At 43.0% G+C, this 25,132-nt stretch overlaps 1 long non-coding RNA gene across 1 annotated transcript; it reads left to right on the top strand.

The window, feature by feature from the left end:
* The first annotated feature begins 113 nt into the window (after window positions 1–113).
* LOC145518770 (uncharacterized) lies at window positions 114–24,028 on the top strand. The gene is made up of 3 exons (XR_014063281.1): window positions 114–344; window positions 5,587–5,729; window positions 23,323–24,028. It is a non-coding gene; the product is annotated as an uncharacterized LOC145518770 (long non-coding RNA).
* Window positions 24,029–25,132: the final 1,104 nt, after the last annotated feature.

The following is a 25,132-nucleotide window of genomic DNA, read 5'->3' as shown; positions in this document are numbered from 1 at the left end:
ATCTTCCCAACCCAGGGATGGAATCTGTGTCTCCTGCATTGGAATGCGGATTCTTTACTGCTGAGTCACCAGGGAAGCCCCAAAGGGAACATTCTATCTCTTCAGACCATAATATACTGACATTTGCTTGTGCTGTGTAAGGTCAGAGGCACATCCACATGCCCTTCATCAGAGAATAAAGCTTTAGGATCTGGAGTGAACATTGTAAATGGACTGAACAGCATCCCTGGAAACCAGGTCATGTTATTTGCCAGCTGCAGCTCTTCATTAGCGTAAAGGAGTTTTTCCATATGACATTAATTTATAGGGATGAATAAATCCTTCTGCACTTTGTTCCTCCTCTGGTAGGTTACATTCCCCGAGGGTGCAGGAAAGTAATGCTATTGATCTCCTTACACTTAAGAAATAGATGCTCATGGGCGCCCATGGCCGTGCACTCACTTGCACACACCTGTGAACACTCACGTGCCACGGGGGAGACACGGCAGTGAGCATGAGCCCCTCGAGCTTGGTGAATTTGGGATCAGTTCCTCCTTTCCTGTCCTGAGCATCTTAGAGTGAAGAGGTTCAGCCCTGAAAACAACAAGGAGAAGTGAAAAGTGTGGAGCCTCTGGGAAAGGCTTACAGGCGGGCAAGGCTATCGACCGCCTCATGATGAGAAAATGAAGAAGGATGGGGTGCCTTACATGATATTGATCTGACCTATTAGCAATGGTGGCAGGTCACTTCATCCTCCCCAAATCCTGTCCAAGTTCTGAGGAGAGCAGTCCGTGTGTGTGTGTGTGTGTGTGTGTGTGTGTGTGTGTGTGTGTGTGTGTGTGTGTGTAATGGAGAGAGCAAGAGAAAAGAAGGGAACAGGAGGGAGTGAAAGGGCGAGAAGTGTATTTAGAATGGGGTGGACAATAGTGTTGGTCAGCTTGATCAGGAAAAAAGCTATTGATAGCGTGGACCTGGCAGAGGTTGAGGTCATAAAAGTTTTGGGGACTTGAAAGATAAGCAGCCGTCCACACGAACAGCATGAAGGGACACAGCAATCTTTCAGGGGCATAGAGACTGACCTATGCAGCTGGATTGCAGGGATTTTTATTCTTACTTTTTTATTTAAAAAAGTTTTTAATTTTAAAAATTTTCATTGGTGTATAGATGATTTGCAATGTTTCAGATGTACAGCACAATGATTCAGTTACATATATAGATTTGTGTGCGTATATGTATATATATTTTTAGATTCTTTTCTTTATAAATAGCACACAATATTGAATACAGTTCCTTGTGCTATACTGTAGGTCCTTGTTATTTATCTATTTTATATGTAGTAGTGTGGGGGCTTCTCTAGTGGCTCAATGGTAAAAGATCCACCTGCAATGCAGAAGATCCAGGTTCCATCTCTGGGTTGGGAAGATCTTCTAGAGGAGGGCATGTAACCCCACTCCAGTATTCTTGCCTGGAGAATCCCTGGAGAGAAGAGCCTGGTGGGCCACAGTCCATGGGGTCGCAAAAAGTCAGACACAACTGAAGCGACTGGGCACACACACATATAGTAGTGTACCTCTGATACTCCCAAACTTCTAATCTACCCATTAACCTCTTCTTTTCCCTTTGGTAACCATAAGTTTGTTTTCTATGTCCGTGAGTCTATTTTTTCTTTTGCAAATAAACTCATTTCTATCATATTTTGGATTCCACCTATAAGTAATATCATATATGTTATTTGTCTTTGCCTGACTTCACTTAGTACAATCATCTCTAGGCCCATCCATGTTGCTACAAATGGCATTATTTCATTCTTCTTCACTGCTGAGCAGTCTTCCATGGTATAAATGCTACACATCTTCCTTATCCACTCATCTACCAATGGACGCTTAGAGATTGCTTCCATGCCTCCGCTACTGTAAACAGTACTGCTTCGGGAGCTCTTCCAAGTCTCTGTTCTGTCCTCCAACAATCGCCATATGTGAAAGTCCACTGTTAGAGACTTATTGTGGGAATGGGATGGAGGTCTCTCTTGGCAAGGGTCAGGGGCGGGGGTGGGCAAGGGGTCCCTTTTAGAAGAGAAATCGTACATCTTGAAGAGTCAGTTCAGTTCAGTCGCTCAGTCGTGTCATGGACTTTAGCACACAGGCTTCCCTGTCCATCACCAACGCCCAGAGGAGGGTAACTTTAGGTATTAACGCCATAAGGTGTTAATGTTATCAGAGCTGATTTTGAATGACCGGGACTGAGTAGGTATTGATTCTAGACGAGAGTGCACAGGAAGTAGACTTGCAAGAGAAGGGGAGGAGGGAACAGTGATGCAGGGAAAGAAAAATGGGATAGGAGGCCGGCCAGGGAGAGAGACTGGACTCTCCAGCTTTGTCATAAAGACCGGGCTTTCTGTCTTGGCTCCGTGTCCTGCGAGCTCTGGCCCCTGATAAATTCCTTAGCCTCTCTGAGGCATTGCCAAGCAACTCTTCAGTTCTGTAAGTGAGAGATAAAGCTCTGGGTTGTTGTGAAGATTAGAGTTAATGTTTATGAAGCACAGTGCCTGGGGCCCAGGAGGTGCCAAGAACCTGGCTGTTCCTTCCCTGGAGGGACTCGTGGATGCTCTAAAGTCAGACAGGAGGTGGAAATGCTGATGCCAAGAATGCCCATTGGTGGGGGGGGTGCTGTTGAGTCCTCTTGTATCTCGTTCATTCACCAAAGAGCCCCTCAAAAATGACAGGAAGACTCTGACCCCATTTCTACAGAAGAAACAAGAGCTAAGACATGGCTCTAGGTATAATAGTCTCCCTCTCTTTTCCCTGAATCATGCATTTCTTCTCCACTAGAACATTGCCATCATCATTGGAAACATGCTGCTGTGTATCCACCCCAGATATTTTTTCTTGACCCTTATTTCTTCCCTACTTCTCAACCCAGTATTATGCTCCTCTTTGCAGCAAAAATCCTAGAAAGAATTGCTCACCTTGCTGTCAGAAAGCCCTCTCATTCTCTTCTCTCTGAAGGCCATTCCCCTCAGATATTTATCTCCAGCACACCCTGGAAATGTCTCTTGACAAAGACACCAGTAACATCTGTGTTGCTAAATCTACACGTCAATTCTCTCCCAGCATCTCACTCAACTCATCAGCTGCATTTGACCCAGTGGATCACGCCCTCTCCCTTAATGGATGGTCTTTTTTGGTTTCCAGGATTCCCTACTTTCTGCTGTGATCCAATGTCAAAGCTATTTCTTCATACAGTAAGTCCCCTACCTTCAAGCTGTGAACTTTCAAAGATGCAAACGTGTGTTCCATCAAAATCAGGTGTGAGTGACGTTGCATTGTGCCCTCTGTCTCCTCCTGCTGACGATGCTTCAGCTCTACCGTCTCTCACCTCCTCTCCCTCTCCCAGTCTGTAACTCTTCTTGCCTGTTCACTCGATGCCAGCCCCTGGATACCAGCTGTTATGCTGTCCTACTGTATTTTGCAAGGAATCGTACTGTAAGAGAAATGTTTTCTTTATTTTTTGTGTCTGCTTGTTATGTATTGTTTGTGTGGAAAGCATTATAAACCTATCACCCTGCAGTACTAGATAGCTGATTGTGTTAATTGGGTATTTCAAATCCTGAAAGGTGATGCTGTGAAAGTGCTGCACTCAATATGCCAGCAAATTTGGAAAACTCAGCAGTGGCCACAGGACTGGAAAAGGTCAGTTTTCATTCCAATCCCAAAGAAAGGCAATGCCAAAGAATGCTCGAACTACCGCACAATTGCACTCATCTCACACACTAGTAAAGTAATGCTCAAAATTCTCCAAGCTAGGCTTCAGCAATATGTGAACCGTGAACTTCCAGATGTTCAAGCTGGTTTTAGAAGAGGCAGAGGAATCAGAGATCAAATTGCCAACATCTGCTGGATCATCAAAAAAGCAAGAGAGTTCCAGAAAAACATCTATTTCTGTTTTATTGACTATGCCAAAGCCTTTGACTGTGGGGATCACAATAAACTGTGGAAAATTCTTCAAGAGATGGGAATACAAGACCACCTGACCGGTCTCTTGAGAAACCTGTATGCAGGTCAGGAAGCAACAGTTAGAACTGGACATGGAACAACAGACTGGTTCCAAATAGGAAAAGGAGTACATCAAGGCTGTATATTGTCACCCTGCTTATTTAACTTATATGCAGAGTACATCATGAGAAACACTGGGCTGGAAGAAACACAAGCTGAAATCAAGATTGCCGGGAGAAATATCAATAACCTCAGATATGCAGATGACACCACCCTTATGGCAGAAAGCAAAGAAGAACTAAAGAGCCTCTTGATGAAAGTGAGAGAGGAGAGTGAAAAAATTGGCTTAAAGCTCAACATTCAGAAAACTAAGATCATGGCATCCGGTCCCATCACTTCATGGGAAATAGTTGGGGAAACAGTGGAAACAGTGTCAGAGTTTATTTTTTTGGGCTCCAAAATCACTGCTGATGGTGACTGCAGCCATGAAATTAAAAGACACTTACTCCTTGGAAGGAAGGTTATGACCAACCTAGATGGCATATTTAAAAGCAGAGACATTACTTTGCCAACAAAGGTCCATCTAGTCAAGGCTGTGGTTTTTCCAGTGGTCATGTATGGATGTGAGAGTTGGACTAAAAGAAAGCTGAGTGCCGAAGAATTGATGCTTTTGAACTGTGGTGTTGGAGAAGACTCTTGAGAGTCCCTTGGACTTCAAGGAGATCCAACCAGTCCATCCTAGCGGAGATCAGTCCTGGGTATTCACTGGAAGGACTGATGTTGAAGCTGAAACTCCAATACTTTGGCCACTTCATGCAAAGAGTTGACTCATTGGAAAAGACCCTAATGCTAGGAAGTATTGTGGGCAGGAGGAGAAGGGGATGGCAGAAGATGAGATGGCTGGATGACATCACCGACTCGATGGACATGGGTTTGGGTAGACTCCGGGAGTTGGTGATGGACGGGGAGGCCTGGTGTGCTGGGGTTCATGGGGTAGCAAGGAATCAGACACGACTGAGCGACTGAACTGAACAGAACTGAGGCTAACGTGACTGGAGAAGGAAATGGCAACCCACTCCAGTATTCTTGCTTGGAAAATCCCATGGACAGAAGAGCCTGGCAGGCTTTATAGTCCATAGGGTCGCAAGAGTTGGACACAAATTAGCTACTAAACCACCAGGTTAACTTTGGAGCTTCCCTGGTGGCTCAGACAGTGAGAAGAATCCTGTAATGCAGGTGACCTTGATTTGACCCCTAGGTCAGGAAGATCCCCTGGAGAAGGGAATGACAACCCACTCCAGTATTCTTGCCTGGAGAATCTCATGGACAGAGAAGCCTTCCATGGCCGGCTACAGTCCTTGGGGTCACCAAGAGTCGAACACAACTAAGCAACTAATACCTAACCTTACCTTACCTGAAGGCTGACTTTGTTGGATTTCCAAACAAATTGGACTCACAGACCTGGTCTCGGAATGGAACTCGTTCACATCTAGGGGACTTTGTGTAATGCTCTTTGCTTGCTTTTCCTTTTCTCCCCAAAGTTTTAATGATGGACAGGCCCAGGCTCAGTTCTTTGTCCTCTTATCCTCACTATTTGCTCTCCCTCTCTTGACAGTCGCATCCAGCCTGAGGCTTTGTGCATCATCTGTGCTGCTGGCTCTCTGCCCTCTCCAGGCCAGGTCCTTTGTCTTCTCCAGGAGTCAGGCGCTGCAGACTCCAGTCCCCAGGCCCCCTTGCTGGTTGCCTTCTGATTGATTGGTAAGCAGGATGTGCTGCTTTCTCAGCTCTGCCTCTCACTGGGTTTCAGGACCACTCTTCCCTCCCCATTTCTCCTTCAGTCTTGAGAGCAGTAATGGCTTGGCTGCTCCATGGGGTTGCAAAAGAGTCAGACACAACTTCAAGACTCAACAACAAGCGAATGGAGTCTAGCCTTTAAACATCGTGGAACCCTCTACTGTACACTTGTAATTTATATAATATTGTACAATAACTAGACTCCCATTTTTAGAAGTATTTTTTATTTTAAAAAAGTGAGTTCAGGAGTTCCCTGGCCGTCTAGTGGTTAGGATTCCTGGCTCTCAATGCCGTGGCTTGGGTTTCAATCCTCGGTCAGGAAATTGAGATCCCACAAGCCATGCGGCGTGGCCAAAAAAAAAAAAAAAATGAGTTCATATTGTGTCAGTCACTTCTCTGCTCAAGACCCTGCAATGGTCACCCATTTCCCACCAAGTAAGAGTCTAATCCCTTACAATGGCCTAGGAGGCCCTTCATGGCTGGCATGGCCCTCCGTCTCCGCCATGCCTCTACTCCAGCCATGCCAGCCACTCTGGTTCCCCGCCATTCTTCCGATATTCCAAGCTACCTCTAGTTTTAAGGCTTTCACCCTGTTCAGGCCCTCTGCCTGGAATGTTCCCCTCTCACATGTGCCTCACTAGTACCTCCGTTCCCTTTAAGTTTGTTTTTTTAATTAAATATCACCTTCTCTGTGAACCTGAGGTTATCCTGATCATATTTAAAATTAAGTAGCCATACCCTTGGAGAGGGAAATGGCAACCCATTCCAGGATTCTTGCCTGGAGAATCCCAGGGACAGAGGAGCCTGGTGGGCTGCCGCCTATGGGGTCACACAGAGTCAGACACGACTGAAGCGACTTAGCAGCAGCAGCAGCAGCAGCAGCCATCCCCTATATTCCCAAAGTCCCTTCAACACATTTTTTTTTCCTTATAAGACTCACAGCTTGATAACCAATAAATATTTGTTTTTATTAGGTTTACTTTTGTTTTTATTTTGTAATTATTTTTTATAATTTGTAATCATAGTGTAAACAGATAGGGTAGGGGATCTCCAGAGGAAGAGGGCCAAGCATGGATTTCTTGACAGGAGAGAAGCCATTTTGGGCCTAAGCCATTTTGGGATTGAGGTCTGACCACAGTGCTTGTCCTTAACAGGTCTCAGTAGTTAATGATCTTAAGGGAACAAAAGAAGGCAGAGGAAAATGCTGGTTTTCAGGCACGAGAAGCAACAATAACAAAGATCATATGTCAGCTGTAAAGACTCCCATTTCTCTCAAATCATCCCACCCTCGCCTTCTCCCACAGAGTCCAAAAGTCTGTGCTTTACATCTGTGTCTGTTTTGCTGTCTTGCACTGATTTGAGATAATAGCATTGAAACATGTATATTACCATATGGGAAATAGATGACCAGTCCAAGTTCGATGCATGAAACAGGGCACTCAAAACTGGTGCACTGGGATGACCCAGAGGGATGGGGTGGGGAGGGAGATGGGAGGGGGGTTCGGGATGGGGGTCACATGTACACCCGTGGCTGATTCATGAGAATGCATGGCAAAAACCACCATAATATTGTAATTAGCCTCCAATTAAAATAAATTAATTAATTAAAAACAAAACTGTAAAAAAAAGTCTCCCAGTTCTGTTTCAGTGGTCAAGATTGGCCTGAAGTCTTCAACAAGATCAACTGGAACCTGAGGAAGGATGAAGTTGATCTTTCCTGACCCTCATGACCTCAATCAACTAAACCTTGGACTCTGTCAACCACCTAAGCCCCTTCATGAATATGCATGTACCCTTAGCTCAAAAATTCCCTACTTTTGCTGTCTGGGGCGATACTGCTTCTGGAAGGATCCCCAGTGTTCTCTTTACTTGTGTAAGAAATCCTTCCTTTCCCCACTCTTTGCCTTGACTGTGTCCTTTGGCTTCACACCCACACAGAGGTGAACCCTGTTTGGGAGTAATAATACTTTGCATTATATTTTGTAGTGTACTTACTAGATCTTTTTTTTATTTTATCATCTGTGGCCTCTGCCATTATTTGAAACTTTATGAGGACAGCGATCCTTTCCAACCTAACTCACTAAAGCAATCCTAGGAGCACAGAAGACACTCTAAATTTTTTCTTTGAATGAATGGAAGATAAGTATGTTGAGAAAGCTTACTATGGACAGATCTGTCACCTGAAGCCCTATCTTCTCCTCCTACCTCTGTGTTCCTTTGGCTGCATTATATACTCTGTACACAACGTAGCCTTCATTGTACACACTACATGTGATGTAGCCTTCACTGTGTACTCTCTGTAGGATGTAGTCTTCAACAGCAGAGCATCGTGGTTAAGGAGAAGGATCTAGAAACAGACTTGAAACCATGTCACCCAGACTGGCACTTAAACCCACTGTCTTTTATCTGAGCTCACACACCTGGTCTCAGGACTTAATGAAGCTCAGGTTCCTGATGTCTCCTCACAGAAAGAATTTAGTAAGAGACAAAGTGATAGATAAAAAGTGGATTAATCTAGAGAAGAACACTCTCCACTGACAGAGTGTGGGCCATCTCAAAAGGTGAGAGTGGCACCAAGGTATGAGGTTGTCAGCTTTTATAAGGGTGGGCAATTTCATAAGCTAATGAGTGGGAGGAGTATTCTAGGAAATTCTGGGAAAAGGGTGAGGATTTCCAGGAATTGGGCCTCCTCTCACTCGTTGACATTTTATGGTCAGCCCTGGAACTATCATGGTGCCTGTAGGTATGTCATTTAGCTTGCTGATGTGTTACAGTGGGCATATACTGAGGCTCAAGGTCTAGTGGAAGCCTCGTCTGCCATCAAAGACCTAGTTGGGTCTAACCATTTATGTCGTATCCCATGGTTACACCATTCTTTTAAAGGTTGTGTCCTGCCCCAGTCCCTCCTGTTTCAGACTGAAAGAGTTTTGATCCTTGCCTTGCTTTGTGACTGGGCAAGTCACTTAACCTCTCTTAAGACTCATTTTGTTCATCTGTAAAATAAAGTAAGAATGTTGCAAGTCTTAGGGTTATTATGAGGGATAAGACAGAAGCATGTGTGTGGTGTACACATTCCACTTGACAATGTTCCTGGATCGGAGTAAATGCTGTGAAGAAAGCAGAGGAGAAATTTTGCAGGTGTGGAAGTTGAAATGAAATCATGTTCCTATTTCCAGCCATGCAATGAGGAGAGGACCATATTTAAACCTGAAGATTCCACCATTCCCTTAACACTTGACCTTTGGAAGTTGTTATTTCTGGGATCAGCATTCACCCTCCAAACAGGTTAGAGGCTTTATAAAAAGTTATTCTTGGGGAATAATCCATTTATTCTCTTCCCAGCCATGGGAACTAGCAGCATTTGTTTAAATTCTAAGACATTCCATCCTGTACCCTGAGAATATTTTAAACCAGGTAGAAAAGAGTTTAAAGTTAAGCAAGTTATCCCCAACAAGGGATTGAGAGAGGCCTTTGGCAGCTGCCTTAATATGTGAGCCTATGGCCTGAGGCTGAACCCTGAACACTCAGGTACCCACTGGTTCTGCAGCCCTTGGATACATACCATCCATATTGATCCCCTGCTGGTCACTCCACGACTGAGCTCTGCCTTGAGCTCAGACCAAGTGTCAGAACCCAAGCATCTGCCTAACCCTTGCAAGTGTCTCTTCCGAGGATTCCTGCCCTCTTAGAATACTAACTGCTGGCTGTTTTTCCGGATGAGAAGTCCACACTAAACCACTGCCACTATCTTATCCGGAGGGCTCTGTGGAGAGTCCTAACCCAGCCACACCTTGGACAGCCTGTGTAACAGTACCCCCTCTAAGTCATTGACCATGACTTTTGAGACTGACCAATTTCTACAGCCTGGTCCAAGGCCCAGACTTCCCTCTTTCACTCTTTTTTCTACTTATATCCAGTAGTCCCACCCAGGTTGGATGAAGGGAAGAAGAGCTGGACAACCACTCATCCTAATCTGAAAAGGACATTATAATATCACTGCAATAAATAGGAATTATGATGCCAATTAACTCAGGTTTCTATGGGGACTTATTAGACAGCTGGTAAAATTTTAATTGGTCCTGCCTGCCAGACTTCCCTTGCAGGTAAATTAAAATTAAAAATTATAAATTAAATACTTCCATGTTGCAAACACAAATCTTAGATAAATGAGATGCTGGTCTTCTGTAATTGGCATACAAGACCCAAATTCCAAATCAGAAGGATGCATGCTATAATGCTGTTGGCTGAGCTTTCTTCACAGCCCAAAGTTAGCTTTAGAGAGTGGAAGTGAATTATTAGGGAGATCTTTTTGGAATATTTATTAATAGAAATATTATATAAGTTTCCAAATAAATATATCACCAAATAAATGTCATAGTACAAACGTTGAAATGTTAAAAACATTAACTTGAAAAGGCATGACATTTTCTACTGTCTACATTGCCCACAAGTCTGTCTAGTGTGGGTTTCACCATTCCTCATAGTCAAGAAGTGTTTTCCAAGTTGAAGCCCAGATATTTTACTGTCTTGGCTGAAAATGAAGATTGCTGGCCCAAGGGTAGCTCTATTAGATCAGCAGGGAAAAACTAGATATCTTCATTTTAACAAGTAATTCTTATACATACTCCTAATCTCAAGGGTTATTTAATAGCTGCAGGATTATTAAATGAGGGTGAAGAGGGGTAAATGAATGAATGATAGAATCTAAATACAACTTTTCTTTTTGGTAGAAAAATTTAAGTTGCATCCTTTCCCTCTGCCCTCCCAACTGCCCACAATCCTAGCGGACCTCCCTTTGGGGAGCCCAGGTTATTGAGCTGGGGGCAGTGACAGTTCTCATCAAGCAGTCGATGGACTTTCACCCATCTCTTTGGGTAATTAATTCTATGCAGCTCCATTTAATACAAAAGACATAAATCCTTGTGGGTATGGTTTTACAAGATATTGCAAAGCCTAATTACAATCTTTTACCTTATTTTGAAAACCACTTTCTTTAAAAGGGTTTAGAAATATATAAAAGTAATAAAAAGGCAACTCAGCCACACTAACTTCTGGCTATGGAATATTCTCAAGACATGTCCATATCTATGGAAACATGTTTCATTCCTAGGAATCTTGATATAGGGTAAAAGTTATGCTAAGTACTGGGCCTATAATTACCCAGATTTCCATAAAATTAGAGCTAGGCTAAAGGTAGCCGGTATTTACATGATTCTCAATATGGAACAGCACTAATCTGAGCACTGTGGAGACCCTGGACTCTTTTTCTAGGTGTAGAATCTAAAGCACAGGGAGGTTAACTAACCATCTCCCGCCCCCTCCCCCATCCCCTCCCATTGTGCCAGGAGTGGGTAAGCCAGGCTGTAAATGGGGATAATTTGCCTTTAGCCACTGCACTGACTGTCTCTCAGAGAGTCACATCTTGTCCAAAAAGAGAAAGTGAATCCAAGAAATGCAGCAGGGGCCAAGGTCACATGGCCAGGGGGCAACTGAACTGTCATGACCTTGGGTGTCTGGGTCAATTTCTCCTGCTCTACAGATCAGTGACTGTCAAGCACAGAAACTCAGAATTCCAGAGCTGAAGGGAAACCCTGGAGCTCACCTCCACCCTAAGAAGGTAGACAGTCCTCACCTTTAAACTTTTCCTGAATTTCCCAAAGCATCTGCCAAAACTGACACTTTGGCTGTTTCTATGAATATCTAGCATTGAAATGATGTTTTCTCTTTGGCTAAAAGAAACCATCCAGGAGGTTCTTTTCATGAACGTGGGAAATGTCCTCTAAGTAAGAGACTAGAAAGCTCTGAAGTTGGGCCCCTCTGCTGAGCTTTCCTGCCCTGGTCTCAGGCTCATTGGCTCCTGCAGGGGGGAGGGCTTTACTTCCTATCTGCACCTGTGCACATGGAAGCAGGCTCTCTCCATCCCACCATTGTGGGGAAAGCCTGCCCGGTGGGGGACCCCAGCAGCAGAGCCAGCCCTGCAGTCTGCATGCCTCCCAGAAGTCTAGCAAACTCAACGCTTTCCGCCCCTGCATGTTCCTTCTTTCACTTTCCATTTGGTAGAACGAGAATCCTGACACTTCCAATTAGATCTGACCTTAACCTTCTTTGAGCGTTTGCTAAGGTCCTCCTATAAGATTGCCAAGCTGAAGTTATTACAGCAAAGTCACCGATGACAGACTCACCAAACTTTTTTTTTTTTTGGCTACACCACATGGCATGCAGGAATTGTAGTTCCCAACCAGGGATCAAAACTGTGCCCCCTGAGGGAATTCCATCATCAAACATTTCTTCCCTCCAAGAGAAGCCATGTAGCCTATTAACCATAGCTGATTATTTGTGTCATAAAAGGATTCCAAATGCTTTGACAATCTACACAGTACCTATTACTTTAGGTTCAGTTCCATTGCTACTAACTCCAAAGCTCTTTTCATACACTTTAGTGCAGGTGAACTTTGTTGGGTGAGGAGATGTCGCTTTAAAAGTAGTAAGTTGTCCAATGGAGCTTCGAAATCACGTGATTATGTAGAAATTTTCACTACCAAAGCTAGCGAAATTCAAGAAACACCTCTTTGACATGCAAGTGCATTTGGTTCCATTCCAGCTTATATACTTTGGCCTTTCCAGGGAGGAATTCTTCTCTTTATCTCGCCTCACTCACTTCGTTGGGTCTTTTTATCCAACAATGACCTCCCCGAGCACTTGTGTGTCATGTAACTTCCATGTGCCAATAACTTCCAAATAAGTATCTCTAATGCAAACTCTTTCCTTAGCTTCAAACTATCTATATGACATCTTTACATGGATGTAACCCATGCCTTTCAACACTGACCTTTTGCCCAAACCCCATTTATTCTCCTTAATTTTTGATCCTGGTGAATCTAACTGGTCACTCAGTTCAACAAACCTGAGAAATGTAATGGTCACCCCCTCCACTTCCCCACACTCAAGCGATTCCTTCCTGTATTGAAGAGTATTGACTTACTATACCCCCACTTTTACTTTCTCCATTTCCAGAAAATTCTGACTTTGTTCAGCTTTTTCCCCTCTTCCCCACTCAACATAGCTCACTGGCTTCTTTGGAAGTGAATCTGACCATCAACTTTAGGAAAGTCCTAGTTGGTTTAACAGTCATCCTATCCTCCTTGCCTGTGGGTGATTTAGGGCTGAGCATATGACCCAGTCATGTGAGAATCAAAGAGAAATTCATTAGGAGCCATCAGGAAAGTTTGTCCCTGTTTGCTGGGAAAGTTTCTAGAAATGATCCTCTCTCTGGATGATGTCATACGTGGATAGATAATAGGTCTGGAATTGCTGTAACCATCTTGCTCTCATCTTGAGAATAAAATCGACACAAAGAAGTGAGCATAGAGGAATTTTCCCAGGTGGTCCAGTGGCTAAGACTCCGAGTTCCCAATGCAGGCGACCTGGGCTTCATCCCTTGTCGGGGATCTAGACCCCATGCATCATAACTAAAGATCCTGGATGCTGCAATTAAGTCCCAGCACAGCCAAATAAATTATTTGATTAAAAAATAAATTTAAAAAATAAAAAAGTGAGCATAGAAAATGAAGTGGACACGCAGAGTTGTAGTCACTGTAAGCCTCTCCTGAAGTCTACTTTCTTTCTGGATTTAATATCTCATGAACAAACAACTGCTGAGGCTAGTGTGTGCTGTTTATTTTCCTATTATTTGCTGCAAAAAGCTCCTTAAATGATCCATCATGCCTCACGAATATCTAATATCTATCTCCCCATCACTGTCTCCATGGTCACTGTCTTAGTTCCAGCTTTCATCATTTCTCACTTGGATTAATAGAACAATCTTCCCAACTGGTGTTGCTGCCTCTAAGCTCAATCTGCAGCAATCTATCCTCTCCAGCTGCCAGAGTGATCATTCTAACAGAAGAAAAAAAAAAAAAAGAAAAGAAAAAGCAATCTGCTTATCTCAGGGCTCCAGCTAAAAATATAAATCTCTTCAAATTTATCCTTTTTCAACTACCATTTAATGCAAAATGACCTTATGGTTTACACTTATTTAAAAAGCTCTAGAAAAGGGTGGGATTAGAGAAAGAAGGAATCAGCCTTATTCAAGGTCAAGACCGAGTCTTAGACAGAAGCCCCAGCAATCAGAAGGTAAAGAAATCTCTTGGAATGACTCTGGTCCAGCTTGAGTAAGTCTCTTAATCAACTGTGTGGGTGGAAGCTAAGGCATGTAGACCTCACAGGTCTTTTTTAAGGTCAAGATCAAGGCATGTTCCAATTATAATGTGCTGGTTTATCAACATCCCAGAAGAGCTGGGAGATGCTCTGACAACATTAAAAACTTAAGAAGTATTTGGCTCCCACGTTCTTTTCTGCCAGCTCCCCTAAAAGTGGACAATACAAACCAAATCATCCAGAGCAAACAGAAGGCTTAGGAATGCCAGGGTAGAAGATACACAGGTTGGCATACAGAAAATTGGAAGTCCTTGACCCATCATTATTCAATGTCATTCATGATGGCACCCTAGACTTTCTCTTCAATAATAGAAAATCTTTGTTTTCAACAACAGAGAATTGTTTTGTTTTCCTGCAACCTCGATACCCACTTAACCCTCTCTTTTATCCAAGATGATCATATTTTCAACAGGAATTTTCAGGCTCCTAAATAGAGAATCCTGACGTTCTGGCTTCATAGCCTCGGTGCATCATTTCAGAGGTAGGTCTTTGAACCCAAACTGGGGCAAGCAGAGGAACCAAGAGTGCGTGCTGATCTCTGTTTTGATGTCTAAACTGTATGTGGTAAAGCTATTGGTGTTTAAGCTTCCTGCCCTAAAAAAGCTGAGAATGTAGGTGAGGAGCTGGAGAGAGAGAGAAATCCAAAGAGAAACAGAGAGAAGAAAGGAGAGGCACGCCTGTCGTTTCTGATTATAGTCACTTCTAAGACTTGACGCTGTTTCTGTCCTTAGGCTCCCTGAGACACCACAGTTCTTTATAGCAAATAATTCTCCCCCTTCATCTTCTATGTCTCTTCCTTCTTGTTTAAGCTGTTTCTACTTGACATTTATGACACTTGAAACCAAAATAGTGCTAACTAATATGCCCAACTGCTCTCTCTCTCCATTTAACTCTGTGCAGCCCAGGCTCTGGGCAAGGGCACTGCGGTTCTGCAGATCACTCCACCTGGCTCTCTGTTTCTTTCGAGCTGACCTTCCCTCTCATGCCTTCAGTCATGCCTTTGCCCACGATTCTCCTCCGGTTCTTTCCTAAAATACCTGTGTCCCCCACTTATCTCTACTTCTCTGGTATCTTCTTCAAATCCTCCGACTTAACTGAACTGCCCAGTGTATGCAACTCTAATAACTCTATCATTATTCTTCTATGTTGCTGTTTATTTGCCAAGTCACGTCCTATTCTTTGTGACCCCACGGCCTGCAGCATGCCAGGCTTCCCTGTCCTCCACCATCTCCTGGAATTTGCTCAAGTTCACGTCCATTGTGTTGGTGATGCTAGCTAAGCGTCTCATCTTCTGCTGCCCTCTGCTCCTTTTGCCTTCGATCTTTCCCAGCATCAGGGTCTTTTAAAAATATTTAATATTTTTATTGCACTCTTTTTAATATTTATGTATTCATTTTATTATAGCTGTGTTGGGTCTTAGTCGTGGCATGTGGACCCTTCTGTTTCGATGCACAGATTCTCCAGTTGTGGTGCTGGGGCTCCGTAGTGTGTTACATGCATGCTCTAGTTGTGGCCACCAGCTTAGTTGCTCTCTGGCATGTGGGACCTTAGCTCTCCAACTAGGGATTGAACCCACATCCCCTGCATTGCAAAGTGGATTCTTAACCACTGGACCACCGATGGTCCCTCTATCATTACTCTTAAAATACTCTGCTGTGCTGCCCCACTAACTTCAGTACTGAGATCGTATGAGAACTTCATCTCTCTCTCTTTCTGCAGCTCCTAGTAAGGCATTTATTTGATAAATAGTTCTTGACTGGATAGTTAAATGAATCAATCAATCAATTCAACAAATAAATTCTCTACAGCAACCTGAGTGCCTTTCATCAACCTAGCAAATTAGCAAAACTTTTAAATATAAATAAGTTAAAGACAAGATTTCTGGAAAATTGGCAAACACATATACTGTTGGTGGTATTGCAAATTAGTATGTCCCTTTTGGAAAGCAATATAATAATGTACTGCGTATACCATAAAAGTGTCATATCTTGGGCCCAAACATGACAGTTTTTCCTAAGGAAACGATTTCATAAAACCAAAAGCATCAAAATACTCATGGCAGCAATGTATAATACCAATACAATTAAAAGAGACAAATTGTCACATTAAATTATAGTTCAAGGTGATAAAATATTGTTTTATTTAAGATAAATGAAACCTGGAAATAAGGGAAAATATTTCTTATGTGTTAAGTTTTTAAAAAGCAAAATTGTGAAAGGACAAATTCAGGATGGTTTTAAAAATTTCAAGACCAATTTTCAAGCCTGGAAAGCAAATAGGCAAAAATGCAGCTATTGCATTGAGCAGTGGCATTATCAGTATTATGTTTTCTTTATCAAAATTTTACTTTAGTTGAAAAGATATTTTTGTGACAGTATTTATTAAGCAGTGGGAAATGAATACTGTCCTCCATATTGTGAATTCTTCCTAGGTTCCTGCAAAACCTTCTTCTGGATACGGTATGGACACACCTGCCTAGAAAGTTCTTGACCCATGGAATTCAGCACATTCAGTTGCGGGCTATTCTATCAACAGTCACAGTTGGCAAATTTGCATCATGATTTATGGACATTTGCCCTAACAGTTGCATGGGGATGTGAAGCAGCTGTTCACTGGCTCAGCTTTGGCTGTGCTAACGAGAGGTGGACAGTTGTGGTTAATGAAAAACAATTGCTAATAGATAATCCCAATTTAGCCTTGAAGTGCCTTTAGGTATGGCCAGTCCACGGAGGGACTTTTCAATACGGATCTAGAGCCTCATCCATACCCCATCCTCTCGTCAGACTCCACCTCCTGGCCTGGACTCCTTGTGGGGAGATGGTTCCAGAAGGCAATCTGGGAGCACGTTGCATGGGAAGGGCTGGGTTCGGGCTGGTGGTGAGAAAGTATGAACTCGACGACTTACACGGTTTGTTAGGAGAGAACCAGGAAGGCTCCATCCCTGAGTCTCCTCCACTGCTTCAGCCTAAAACATAAGGACCCTCATTATGAGGTGGCTAGACGGTCAGTCGGAGAAGGCAATGGCAACCCACTCCAGTGTTCTTGCCTGGAGAATCCCAGGGACGGCGGAGCCTGGTGGGCTGCGGTCTATGGGGTCGCACAGAGTCGGACACAGTTGAAGCCACTTAGCAGCAGCAGTAGCAGCAGACAGTCAGTGTCACCCAAGGACACAAGTAGAAGCCAGTCAGCCTGGGACAAGGCTGAATCAGGCAATTGGCAGGACCCTCGGTTTTCAACCTTAGCTCTGTTGTTTCTGTTGAATGGGTCACTCTCTTTGGACCTCAGGTGGCTCATTTAGAGGAGGGAGAATTTGAAAGATTTCTGAGGCCCCTCCCCTCAATTCTATAAGTCCCAGTTAGGATGGGTATTCTTTCAGCCACGTTGTCTTAGCCCACCAGGCTCCTCTGTCCATGGGGATTCTCCAGGCAAGAATATTGGTTTAGTTGCTCAGTCATATCCAACTCTTATGACCCCATGGACTGTAGCCCTCCAGGCTTTTCTGTCCATGGGATTCTCCAGGCAATAATACTAGAGTGGGGTGCCATTTCCTTTTCCAAGCTTGTGTATAAGTAAGTACAAATGGATATGGGGTTTGTCTGTGATTGCTGAAGCCCTCTGTCATGTCTTTGGAGTTAAGTACAAATTTGGAATAATGGCCCTCACATTAGAAAATGGTTAATTGGTGAACTGTGCAGGGAATATTTTTAATATATTGCAAATTTCAGTTCATATACCACAACTTAATTGAATTTGCCCTAGAGCATTTCAATTAAAAATTGTGCACAAACTAGCATTTTCAAGATAAATGGGGGGCCTTGACCAAACTCCAAGAAAACAAAATGGTAAGTTTTTGAAAAGTTAATAACATTTTCCTAATCAAAGCCATACTGGAGATGGAGAGAGTATTTTCTTTTCTTTTTTTTTTTATAGTGTATCAGAGTTTGAGAGTCTCATCCCAGAGACAACTTGTTACTCTCAAGAATTCAGCTGAGAAATGAACAGCCTCTGAAACCACTGGTAGCTCAGACCACTTTGCTGGTTCAGTCTCTATCTGTGTGAACTATGTTAGTACAATAATGAGGTTCCCCACTAGAGAAGACAATGGCAACCCACTCTAGAATTCTTGCCTGGATAATATCATGGACAGTGGAGCCTGCGAGCTATGGTCCGCACGTGCATGCTAAGCTGCTTCAGTCGTGTCTACCTCTGTGCGACCCTATGAACTGTAGCCCCAAAGCATCTTAGAACAAAAGACTCTCCTAGTACTTGTATTCCTCAGGAATTTACCAGAGTTTCAGGTGCCCTAAATCAGGGATGGGATCAAAGACAAATATTTGAACAGGAGATGCCCCTATTGTTTTTACCACTTAAGAAGTTGCAAGGTATTAGGAGCCTTGTGCCAGGAACTGGAGGCAGAGTTGTTGTTGTTTAGTTGCTAAGTCGTGTCCAACTCTCTTGTGACCCCATGGACTATAGCCCACCAGGCTCCTCTGTCCATGGGATTCTCCAGGCAAGAATATTGCAGTGGGTTGCCATTTCCTTCTCCAAGGGATATTCCAACCCAGGAATTGAACTCATGTCTCCTGTATCGGCAGGTGGATTCTTTATCACTGAGCCACCAGAGACGCTTTGGAGGCAGAGACCAATATAAAAATGTTCTAGTAATATTACACACAAATTCAGCTGTTTCTCTCTGGTCATAAATGATGGGTGTTCAGAAAACTGTTCATCTTGGTTTACCTGGAACAGTCCTGGTTTCACTAGTTGTCCTGGTTTAATTATTAAGAGTGTTCACCTTTCCTTCTCAAACATGGCCCAGATTGAGCATTATACATACATTAGTCTTAGCACCTCAAGAGGTCATATATGGAGAAACTCTAAGCTATTTCTAAAAGATTAATGGCATAATTTTGAAAGAAAGGAAGTTATACATCATTCTTAAGAGAAGCTAGAAGATATCCGACCACTGGAGGTCGTGCCCAGTGGGATGTTCAGATCTCAGGGAAGGGGGTGGGTGGCATGGATACAGAGGGTCACTCAAACATGCTCATACTGCTCAATCTGCTTCCTGTGTGTCCTTGGGTTACGTGCTAACCCCTCTGTGCCCCAGCTTCTCACTGTAAAATGAGGAAGCCAGTAACAGCACCTACTTCCTACTGTCTTTGGGAAACACCAAGGTGCTAAGGTAGGTAAAAGGCTTTGAAAAGCCTGGAACAAGAATTTGATGGATGCCAGGATTTGTCTTTGGACTGGTAGTTGGATGTGACTTTATCTGTCAATGAGACCCAATATATGATGGGTTTGCTGATCCTCTCTGAGTAGCCCATGCTGTTCCTGCCCTACCCAGATCTGGGAAGCCATTTCTTTACAAAGAAAAGATTAGGACCCATATGTGCCTGCAGCTTTTCAATTGATCAAATAAAAACAAAGATCTCTTTATTAATAAGATGCACTTTCCTAGAGGCCCAATGGTTAAGACTCCATGCCTCCAATGCAGACGGCATGGGTTTGATCCCTGGTCAGGGAACTGTGGTCCCACATGCTGCACAGAGCAGCTAAAACACTTTTTTTTTTTTTATGAAAAAACAATGAAGTTGTAGGTGTAGCACTTGACTACTTTGCTAAACTTGTGTCTTGGTGTACCTGTCTTCTCTGCTAGAAAGAGGTCTCTGGGAGCGTAAGAACTGTGTTTGACCCCACCCCCACCCCCCGCCTTATATCTTTGTATCTGACTTTGTACCTGGCTCATAACAAAAATGCAGTATTTCTGTAGAGGAGCTAGGAAATTTTTGCCAACCCAGACAGAGCTGTACTCTGGAACACAGCTGTGTGGTTATAATTTAATGGCTTTTACATTCCGCATTTCAAATTGTCTCACTGCAATCAAGTAGACCTTACCCGCTGAGCACCGATGTCCTTTCGTGGGCTGATATGGAATAAACCGTTAGCAGTTTGTGTAGGAATCTTCCAGCACCCAGCCTGGAGCAAAATGAAGGTTAGATCTAAGCTTGGAGAAAGGAAAGAAACAGCAGCCATACAGTCGGCAGAGAAGGAGAGGTTATTTTTAAAGATGATGTTAACTTTATAATCCCAGGTTCTGTTTTTTCCTTTGAAGTAGTACATAGAATGGTTAAAAATCACCGACTCTGGGGATCAACTCCTGGGTTGTAACCCTGGCAGTGGCACTTACTTGCTTTAAGTCCTTGAGTGAGCTGGGTTCCCCAGAAGCCCAAGTACAAGGCATAAGGTGACATACTCACATCTTTGGGGAGCACGTGACCCTGCTGAAAACACAAGCGGAATAAGAGAGAGAGGAGAGACCGGAAAAGGTGGGACCAAATACAAAGAGAGACAGGGAAAGGAGGAGACCAAATACAAGGACGAGTGGAACTGGACTGGTCAGTTTCAGGGCAAGCTGGTTTCTCTGTTTTGCTGATACCTTTTAAGATACTGTATGCCACTACCTCCCAAGGATTGAAGAAAAGCATTTATCTGCAGTGTCCTAACTGCCATTGATCAAAGCTCACACCTGCTGGGAGTTAATTGCCCTGACCTTCTGGTTTGCCCATGCCTGGGTGACTAGTAGGTCTCACCCTGTAGGGACCACAGGGAACCCCAGGTAGGAACTGAGGATCAGGTAGCCCAGTGTGAGGCCGGGTCTGAGGTTATGCTCAGAAGCCACAGGAAAGGCTGAAAGAGCTGCTGCAGGTGACCCCTTGGCCTGCACCTGCAAATGCAGCAGCATCAGTGGGCTGGTTCCTTGGGTGCTGAGCACAGTGTTGGCCATTGCTAGGGTGGTTCTGGCTAGACAGGGCCTGGACCTCCAGTGAGGCAGGGACTGAATCCAGTACATTGCCTGGCTTTGATTGAACAAGTTAATATATGGAATCTAACTTAGACAATGCCTGGCACACAGAGGGCATCATCAAATGTTAGTTCCTGTATATATATCCAATTCTACCTTTCCCTGGCAACCTTTTCTCAGCTTTTTATGTTTCTTCTGAAGGATGTATTTGGAAGTGGAGCTGTAAGCTCTGAGTTTGGTACTGGACAGTGTCTCAGAGCATCAGCGTCCCTCATGCCCTGCACCTTGGCCCCTGCCACACCAGCTGATAGGATGCTCAAGGAAGAGAGAGAAACAAGACAAATCCCACCAAATAGTCACCCAAGTCATCTCCACCTTGGTCCCAAGAGGAGCTCTGGAAAAAGTTACTGAGTTCTTATCATGGTAGATACACCCATTGGCTTGAGTGAGTTTCCTCTAATGGAGTTGTTCAGAAAAGTATCTACAAAACGTTCAGAGACATAAGTGGGTGAAGCAATGCAAACTATTATATATAGAAGAGATAAACAACAAGGACCTTCTGTATATCAATAGAACTATATTCACTCTCCTATAATAAACCATAGTGGAAAAGAATATAAAAAGTATATATTATGTATCTGTGTACTTATATATATACATAGAGCGAATATAGTTGATTTATAATGCTATGTTAATTTTTGTTGTATAACAAAGTGATTCTCTATAAATCAGTAAAAATTAACACAGTATTATAAATCAGCTATACTTCAAAAAAAAAAAAAAAAGAAAGAAACTTGGGTGTAGCAAGGGCTTAAAGCAAAGTGTCCATAATCTGGGGGCTCTCTGGGCAAATCTAGCTTACAGAAGTTTTTCATTTGGACTTCACAGTGTTAGTAAAAATATTTCAATTTGACCCTCTTATAATGACTCCCCAAACAAAAGGCTATTAGAAGTTGCTGTTTCTGTTGCAATTAGTAGAAACCAAGATTTAAACGTGTTAAAACCAACATTTAAAATCATAATATCTTTTATAAAAGTTCTCACTCATCACTTCCCTTTAAAAGTAACCACAAGTTTGCATAACCTGAGCCTGAATTTCCATTTAGCAATAATTACTGGCAGTAGAATAAGGGTTCTCCATGTTAGGACATACTAGCCCTAGTCCTCTCCACTCCATATTGTCTCACCTGGCCTGTCTCACTCACTTATTTTACATTCTATTGTAGACGTTTCAGTTTTTAGCTCTGGACCTGAAGCTCTTTGGACTGAGATGGCCATTTATTATGGTGGGCTTCCCTGGTGGCTCAGCTGGTAAAGAACCCGCCTGCAACGCGGGAGACCTGGGTTCGATCCCTGGGTTGGGAAGATCCCCTAAAGAAGGGAAAGGCTACCCACTCCAGTATTCTGGCCTGGAGAATTCCATGGACTGTACTGTTCATGGGATCTCAGAGAGTCGGACACGACTAAGCGACTTTCACTTTCACTTTATTATGGACAAGCAGCCTCTAGGCCTCTACAGGTACTTTATTTGTTTATCTTGACTCTCCTGCATCTTCTTTGCCACACGAGGGCTTCTCTAGTTGTGGCAAGGGGACTTCTTGCCCTGTGGTATGTGGGTTCTTATGTCCCTGACCAGGGATCAGACTTGTGTCCCCTACATTTGAAGCTGGATTCTTCACCACTGGATCACCAAAGATGTCCCTCTAAAAGTACTGTAGAGATGAGCTGATCCAATCCCTGTAGTCCCATGTCCACCTGCCAAATTTGCTCATTGAATAGTTGTTTTGTTTGGCTTTTGCAAAAATGGAATAGCTTTTTGGTTTCATTAATAATATCATACACTTTCTGTGTTAAAAATTAAAAACAGACATAGAAAAAGGAATTGAACTAAAAAGAAAGGCATATTGTCACATGATGTAGAGATGCACTAGAAATTTTTGTGTAGATCCATTGCAGCTATTTCAGAAAAGCTCTCTAAGCTCCATTCACATTCTCATAGCAAGTCTTCCTTCACCTTGGAAGCTGGAAATGTAAATTGCATATTCTCACACTCCCTTAAGCCTCAGGTTTGCCATGTGATGCACCTGTCCCCAAGTCAAAGCACCGTCAAAGGTTGGAAAATGAGGTAGCGTTGACACTTTTGCTGTGTCTGCGGCTTCTCCTGACAGCAGTATAGTGGTTCAAGCAGTGGAGGCAGCAGCACAGAACCTGTGCTGTGTTTGGTCCCTGTCGGTCACAAAACACCGAGTTGCTGGTATGACGGCAGCTGAAGTAGTAGGTCTTCAGCCAGCAGCAGCTGTAGTAGCTTCTTGATGTGGCTGCTGATTGAAGTGGAGACAGCAGCTTTACTGGTCTCTTTAACAATATTGGAAAGTCAAGGCTGGAAACTCAGGCTGGACCCTGTTCCTCATAACTTTCCAGTGACTTTGTAAGCGATTGATTCCCTGTTAAATTCGTTTGTGCCTAAACCAGCTAGAGTGGATTCTGTTATGTGCAACTGAGTCCTAACTAACAGTGGATTCTTCTAATTCTCAGCAGGTGTCTCCTTCAGAGGAAACAAATAACAGAGAGACTTCATGTAACTTTTACGTCTTGGAAAACTATAGTACAATGTCACCTGCAGGACATTGACATTGTTGAAATCAAACGATTTTGTGCAAATGTCCCCTGTTTTGCATGCAATTTTATGGATACATGTGTAGGTTCGTGGACTCATTACTGCGGTCAAGGAACAGAACAGATGCAGCACCACAAGGATCCTCATGTTACCCTTCTGTAGCTATATCCACCCCCCCAAGCCCCTCCCTAATTTCTGACCCCTTCACTCTCTAGTCTGTTCAGTTCTGTAACACTGTCATTTCAAGAATGCTTAATATAATATAAATAGAATCACAGTACATGAACTTTTCAGTTTGGCATCTTAGGACAAGGATTTGCTTTTGCTCAACGTAATACATCATTGATTCATCCAAGTTGTTGCATGTATCAACAGTTCATTCCTTTTTATTGCTGAGTTGTAACTCATGGTCTGGATGTCTCATTTGACCTTTCACCCACTGAAGACGCATGGAGTGGATTGTTTCCAGTGTTTGGCTATTATGAGTAAAGCTGCTGGGAACATTCATATGCAGGTTTTTGTGTAAATGTAAGGCTTAATTTCACTGGGATAAATGCCTCGGAGTGTAATTACTGGTTCACATGGTAATCACATATTTAGTTTTACAATAAAGGGCCAAAATGTTTTCCAGAGTGGCTGTACCATTTTACTTTCCTGCCAGCAATGTATGAGTGATCCAGTTTCTCTGCACATTTGCCAGCATTTGGTATTATCACGTAGAAAAAAAAAGGTAGCCATTCTGATGAGAGTGTAGTGGTAGTTTACTGCGGGATAGGCTTCATTTTATGCCAATTTGTGCAGCACCACATAATAATTTCAATGGTAGTTTTAAACTGTTTATACCATTATATTCAGAATTTATATCCCACAGCATTGCCTTTCACTTCCATAGCATTTTTCACACATTTCAATCACATTTAATTTTTCCTGCCTTATGTCTTGTTATTATTATCATCCGCATTTCTTTGATAAGGAAATGGAGATAGCAAAAATAAGTGACTTATTCAAGGTCTCTCATGGGAATGAAAATATGTTTCTTGAGCAACTACTATATGCTAGACATGCCATATCATCCTTTGTAATGATACAGCTATTTCTGCAAGTATATGCTGTCATTTCTGTTTGAAAGGGGATTTGAGAGTGCTTATACTCACTAATGCAAAAAAGCAAAATGGCTGTCTGAGGAGGCCTTACAGATAGCTGTGAAAAGACGGGAAGCAAAAAGCAAAGGAGAAAAGGAAAGATATACCCATTTGAATGCAGAGTTCCAAAGACTAGCAAGGAGAGATAAGAAAGCCTTCCTCAGTGATCAGTGCAAAGAAATAGAGGAAAACAACAGAATGAGAAAGACTAGAGATCTCCTCAAGAAAATCAGAGATGCCAAGGGAACATTTCATGCAAAGATGGGCTCGATAAAGGACAGAAATGGTATGGATCTAACAGAAGCAGAAGATTTTAAGAAGAGGTGGGAAAAATACACAGAAGAGCTATACAGAAAAGATCTTCACGACTCAGATAATAACGATGGTGTGATCACTCACCCAGAGCCAGACATCCTGGAATGTGAAGTCAAGTGGGCCTTAGAAAGCATCACTACAAACAAAGCTAGTGGAGGTGAAAGAATTCCAGTTGAGCTATTTCAAATCCTGAAAGATGATGCTGTGAAAGTGTTGCACTCAATATGCCAATAAATTTGGAAAACTCAGCAGTGGCCACAGGACTGGAAAA

This window comes from Giraffa tippelskirchi, chromosome 8 (genome assembly GCF_054371585.1).
Source record: "Giraffa tippelskirchi isolate mGirTip1 chromosome 8, T2T-mGirTip1v1.2.pri, whole genome shotgun sequence".
Lineage (NCBI taxonomy): Eukaryota > Metazoa > Chordata > Mammalia > Artiodactyla > Giraffidae > Giraffa > Giraffa tippelskirchi.
The sequence above is the reverse complement of the archived record's forward strand: the minus strand, read 5'-3'. Positions and strand labels throughout refer to the sequence as shown.